At 40.6% G+C, this 6875-nt stretch overlaps 1 pseudogene; it reads right to left on the bottom strand.

The window, feature by feature from the left end:
• Nucleotides 1-894: 894 nt before the first annotated feature.
• LOC119878221 lies at nt 895-2009 on the bottom strand (annotated as a pseudogene).
• Nucleotides 2010-6875: the final 4866 nt, after the last annotated feature.

Raw genomic sequence — 6875 nt, 5'->3', positions numbered from 1 at the left:
GATCATCTGTGTTATCCAGCAACACCCATGCCTCAGGGGTGGCATCCTTGCCCTCCTCTAAGCTCAAGACCCTAGCACCAGCCAAGCAGCAGCCCCTTCTCAAATATGTGAGCTTCAACTCCACAGGTCCTTCCTCTAAGATGTTCAGCTTTTTAAGTTTTAGTAATTCTACCTTCTTCCCTTCATTTTCCATTGCAAGGGGTGAGAGCTGCTTCCTACAAATGCTATGTCTGTGATACTTCACAGTTCATCTTTTTTCAAAAATAATTACCAACTTTTACTTAACAAACCATTCTTTACAGCAAACTTTTCCTTTAGATTAACTGGTATGGTTACTGTCTCCTTACCAGACCCTGAAAAAGCTAGATTAGCAATAAAACAATGAGGGAAGCTAACACATATTGAGCTAAAAGATAGAAAACAAATCAGCTATATAGTAAGACAAATCAGATAAAGTAAAAATATTTATCTTTAAAGGAAGAGAGTCTATTTAATATTGAGAAAATAGAAAATGAAGAGTGAGCCACATATTGCCTTTCAAAAGAGCTTGTTTCACATTTATACTAATTCTATTTGGCACCATATCAAGGTAAGGCCACTGGTGAGATAAGAAAATCATGACCAGGTCTCGTGGGTGGCTCAGTTGGTTAAGCATATGACTCTGGCTCAGGTCATGCATGATCCTGGGGTCCTGGTTCCAGGCCTGCATCCAGGCTCTCTAGCAAGAAGTTTGCTTCCTCCTCTCCTTCAGCCCCTCCTCCCACCCATTCTCTCTCTCTCTCTCTCTGAAAAAATGAAAGAAAGGAAAAACCATGACCTAGAAGTCTCCTGCATAAGCAGAGTCCTGAAAATGACATCACAGTGCAATACCCTGCATATTTAAGAGACATTACTCTATTTCACCAACTGAGAACACAGTCTCCTCATTGCCACCTTCATCTCCTTATTCCTAAAAGCGTAGATGACCAGACTCAGAAAAGGAGTGAGAACTGCATCAAAGACGGCAAGGAATTCATCCAGATGTGATGTGGGGAAGGGCCACACATAGAAGAAGATTAATGGCCCAAAGAACAAAACAACCACAGTGACATGAGCTGACAAAGTGGAGAGGGCCTTGGACCTACTTCCCAAAGACTTTTTCTGAATAGTCACCAAAATAAAGGTGTAAGAGATGATTAGAATGAAAAAGGAGGCCACAGAAATAAAGCCAGTAACCATGAATCCCAACGTGCTTGTGTATGTGCAAGCAAGTTTGATAAACCAAGGAAGGTCACAGAAAAAGCTATCTAAATCATTAGGCCCACAGAAGGACAAGTCCACAACAAAAGCCAGTTGAGTCACTGAATGAATAAGGCCAATAATCCAGGAAGCGACTAGAAATAAAATGCACTTCCTCAGGGTCATGATCGTCAGGTAGTGCAAAGGCTTACATATGGCAACATATCTGTCAAAGGCCATGGCGATGAGGGATCCCTGGGTGGCGCAGCGGTTTGGGCCTGCCTTCGGCCCAGGGCGCGATCCTGGAGACCCGGGATCGAATCCCACGTCGGGCCCCCGGTGCATGGAGCCTGCTTCTCCCTCTGCCTGTGTCTCTGCCCCTCTCTCTCTCTCTGTGGCTATCATAAATAAATAAAAATTAAAAAAAAAAAAAACAAAGGCCATGGCGATGAGCAGCACCATCTCAGGGCTCCTAACTGCATGGATAAAGAAGATATGAGCTACAAAGCTCCCAAAAGAGATGGTTTTGCACTCTCTTAAAAGATCATAAATCATCTTGAGAGCTGTGGAAGAGCAAAACATCAAGTCAATGATGGAAAGGTTGGCCAGTAGTAAGTACATGGGGGATTGTAAACGAGGGTCAGAGGTCACAGCACAATGAGGAGGTTTCCCATCAGGCTGGCCATATAGTACACACAGGAAAAGAGGAAGAGAAGGAGCTGGATCTCCCAGGAGGTGGAGAGTCCCAGGAACACAAACTCCAACACCACAGAGTGATTGCCTTCATCCATTGCCTCTGTCAGCAGGGATACCTCTCATGCCACCTGAAAGAGGAGAGTAAGGAGAAACTGACTTAGGAGAAATGGCACTGATCTTAATCTTGGGCAATTCAATCAGTGTCAGAAAACTAGACCAAGGCTGCTGTGTGCTCTTGGAGATCATTTTGATCACAAAGCAATTCAGGTATCTTTGTCATGTATTTTATCACCAAAATGCAAAGCAAAGAATAAGGATCCTTTTACTTAGATTGGTAGTTCTGTCGTATTTTTTCTGTCATTGCTTCATAGTCATTTCTCATATATGACTACAAATTAATAGGCTTTCAGAAATTACTTAACTGCATGAACTAATGCAGTGACAGTACATTTCATATTTTGGACATATCACAGTAGAATCTGTCCATAACCATGACCACATTGGCAAATTCTATGAAAATCTTTATAAACACTTTTCTTTGAAGACCTGATATGTAAATTTACCATAGCTATAAATTAGCAAGACAAGATGAGTTCTTTTAGAGGAAGGAAGGAAAGGGAGGTGTAGTGGTTGCCAGAGCATGGCATTCACCATCCCATAGAAGGAGGATAGATGCTAGAGACAGTGACGCAGTTATGGGTTCTGTGGAGGGGATTCTGCAGAGGAACAAAGAGAAGAAGGAATGAGAGACCAGAATGGCGATGATAAGTCATTTTTAAAATGCCATGTAGAAGAGAAAGAAAAAGAGTGAAAATTACCCATGGCTCTCTTGACTTATGTATGAAAATACTTGACCTCATTCTGTATTAAATAAATGCATACTGAAATAGCAAGACACTTGTTTTTCTTACAACATTGGCAGGGATTTAAACACTTGACAAAATTCAGGGTCTGAGAGGAAATGGGGAAACATATACTATAACTGGTAGTGTGAAAGTAAACTGATAAAACATGAGCCAAGTTGGTGATACCTTCCAAAATTGTAAATGCTCATGTTCTTTGATTCAGCTACTCTACTCCTTGGAAAGGATATCTGGATGTGTGTGTGTGTGTGTGTGTGTGTGTGTGTGTGCGTGTAGGTGTATGTGCATGCATGTGCACGTGCACATGCACACAGGAAGAAAGTGAACAAAGAAGAGTGGTAGGAGAGTGGGAAGGGTGGATGAAATGGGTGGTGAGGGTCAAAAGATACAGTTATAAAATAACTAAGTCATGAGGATGTAATGCATGGCATGGTGGCTACAGCCGTTGGTCATGTATTACCTATTTGAAAGGTACCAAGAGAGTAAATCTTGAGAAATTCTTATTGTGATGGATCATTTTGCAGTGTAGACAAGTATTGATTCATTATGTCCCACACCTGAATTGATAGACTAGGCCAATTACATCTCAATTTGTAAAAAGATACAGAGATGTTTACTGAAGCATTGTTGCTTTTAAGAGTAAAAGCCTGCAATCCCATTTACAAGAGTAAAAACCTGACAATAACTTCAATGTTGTAGAAGCAGGGGACTAGTTGAATAATGTCTATCAGACCCCATCTATGGAATACTATGTAACCGCCTAATTTGGCTAAAGTTGACCTAAATGTACATAGGCAGGAGAGATAGAGGAAGGGGGGCATTATCTGGCATTCATCTTATCCTGTCTGGCTTTTTAAAATTATATCAATAAGTTACATACATAAAATCAGATTAAAATGGATAGACCAATGCCTAGATTGATAGGCAAAATAAAAGTTAATAATATTACCTCTAACGAGTAGGAAGCTATGCAGGAAAAGGGATCTTTTGCTTTCACTTTGTAAGCTCTCACCAACCATCTTCATTTTGCAGTAAACCTGCAATTGAGCTTTAACAAAAATGTCAATATATGTGGATCTGAGAAATTATACAACTTGTATCTCTGGATTTAAAACCTTCCAAAGATACCTTCATAATGTATCTTCCAATTATAGCAAATCCAGATCTTGCACCCAAGATATTCACTGTGTTACCATACTCCTTTCTTTCTCTCCCACTCTTAGCTAAACCACCTCCCTCTTTCCCCCGGACAGGCACTCAAATGGTATTCACCCTTCCCTCACACACACACTTAATATTCCAGGCCCATGGCCTCCTTCCACATTCTTCACTCAGCTTGCAGTGCCCAGGCCTTCATCACATCTCTCCAGTTCTTCCCTTTTCTTCAACAGCCCACTCTGCACAACTCCTTACTCTGTGAAGTCCTTTTTGATACCCTTGCTTTACATATATGGGGTGAAGACAAATTTTCCTTACAGTGTGGTGACAAAACAAGAAACACTAACAACCATAGTGTTCTACTACTGCTCTAACAAAGACCCACTATCTAATTCTCTGTTGCTCTACATAAAGGTTTCTAAATATGTGTTTACAATGTCTTTCTAGTTAAAAATAGAGCTACCCCAAGGGACTCAGGAATCGCACTACCAGGTATTTATCCAAAGGATACAAACAATGATTCAAAGAGGCACATGCAAACCCAATGTTGATAGCAGCAATGTCCACAATAGCTGAACGATGCCAAGAGCCCAGTTGTCCATCAACAGATGAATGGATAAAGATGTAGTGTATACATACAATGCAATGTCATTCAGCATCAATAAAAAATGAAATATTTCCATTTGCAATGACACAGATGAAACTACAGGACATTATGCTAAGGGAAATAGTCAGTCAGAGAAAGACAAGTGCCAGAATGATTTCACTCAAATGTGGAATTTAAGAAACAAAACAGAAAACATAGGGGAAGGGGGAGGAAAAATAAAATAAGATGCAAGCAGATATATAGGCAACCCATAAGAGATGCTGAACTCTAAGAAACAAACTGAGGATTGCTGGAGGGGAGATGGTGGTGGGTGATGAGGTAACTGGTTGATTGGCCATTAAGGAGGGCCTTGATATAATCAAAAACTGGGGTAATTGTACACAACTGATGAATACTAAATTCTATCTCTGAAACTATTTTTTAGAAGTCTTTTTTAGACCTTTTTATGATGTTGTAAATCATACTCACATTAATAAAAAGCAACACGCTTGGAACAGTTAGTTTCTTTTCACGGGGATTATCACCAGTAACCCTCCCCACTGATGCAATTTATCCCAGCAAACGACTGACTCCAAATTACCCTCCTAGAAGCTGACGTTAATCCACCCATGCTTTCAAATCAACCTTTATTTTATCTTCCCCTAAAAAATGGATGATACTTTTAATGGATCAGATTAACTAAGATTTAAAAAGTAGATAACTCCTTGGTTGGTAAAAAGTTGGAAAACAGATAGTTGTGGAAAAAAAATGGAAAACATTCGTTGGTGGCACTGCTTTCAGCCAGTCCTTTCACTTTCTGCCTAACTGAAAACTTGAGGTCTCTACTGATACTTGGTATCAGTCTCCACTTTTAAACAAGGGCAGAATAGTAGTTTAAATCTGATCTTTTCCATTAAGGGGGAGTGAAAACTGTCCCCCTAAACTCCTTTTGCTAAAGGAGAACAGGTGATCAGTGGTGATCAACAACTAAATACCAGGGTGCCTTTGTACTGTCCTGAGTCTCACAGCTGTTCAACACACAGACATTGACCGCTGCCCACACTCCACCATAAGCCTAGAATGTAAGAAACCAGAGACAGTTCAGAGACCATCTAGTGACCACCTGACCCTCTTCTCTCCTCAGGTTTGATTATCCTTGTGCTGGTCTTCAGCAGATAGTAAACAAATGATAAACAATGTGGGCTCACCTCCCATTCAAGCAATGATGACAATTCTGGAATACTTTTAAAGTAGATCAAACACTTGTAAAAACAAAAACAAAGACTTGTAATCCTCTACTTCATAACCTGAGTCTCACTCAAATTACTCACAAGGTTGAGCTGAAATTAGAATTACTGGAAAACAATAAAATTCACAGAGAAACATCTCAATATTCATCACCATACAGATTTCTCCAGTAGTTGGCTCCTCCAGAGATATGTAGAGAGAGCTCAGAAGAGTAAAAAGAATGTACATGAATGGGCAGTGGAGCTGCATGCTGTCAAAGGGATTGTTCCTACAATGCAGCAAGCACTGTAGAAGACTGTTGCTGCTGGGATCTGAGTGAAACTGCTAGTGATTGTAAAATCCCTCTATTTAGAGTTAGGGAAAGCCAAGGTACAGAGAGGATAAATAGCATTACTGAAGCCAAGGACAAGCCCATGGCCAATCCAGAATTACATGGTTGAGTCTTGGTTTCTAGACAAGCCAGGTTATTCCTACTTCTGTTGCTGGGATGGTCCAACCTGGACATCCAGTGTGTGGCTCAGGAAATCATAATATATCCAAGCTACTTTCTTCAGCATTGTCCAACATTCTTCTCACTTTACTCCCCTTGGATCAGATGTTCTGCTCCTACTAATATTCTTCATCTGGGAACAACACTCAAGACACATCTGCAAATGTCACTAGAATGACTCCTCCAATACAGGTCAGGAAGTCATGATTTGAGTCCATCATCTTACTGTCTTCTCTAGTTTGGGTGTGAGTTTATCTGCCATACTCTCCCTGTTGAATAAGAGAACTCATTCATTTCTTCTAGTTGACTAGATCTCCCTTCTTCACTGCTCTATGTGTTTCTACTTGAAGCTCTCATCTGCATCAAAAATTGTGTCCACCTATCTAACTCACCTGAGCTCATGTCAAAATGATCCTGGACTTAGATGACCACAGAATGCAGAGCTCTTTCTTTGAAATGTTATCAGCAGCTGGCATAAAAACTCATATGTAATGCCCTCCAAGCAGGAAGCACAGCTATAGCAGCACTGGAAGTTACTTGAGCACTGCTGTAGAGACCTGGAATTGCCACTGTACTACATTTTGCCAAGGGAGTTTTATCCTAGAACCCCAGAATT

Source organism: Canis lupus, unplaced genomic scaffold (assembly GCF_011100685.1).
Source record: "Canis lupus familiaris isolate Mischka breed German Shepherd unplaced genomic scaffold, alternate assembly UU_Cfam_GSD_1.0 chrUn_S1245H1421, whole genome shotgun sequence".
In the NCBI taxonomy this organism is placed as follows: Eukaryota; Metazoa; Chordata; class Mammalia; order Carnivora; family Canidae; genus Canis; species Canis lupus.
Note: the sequence above shows the minus strand (reverse complement) of the source record. Positions and strands in the feature narration are given on the sequence as shown.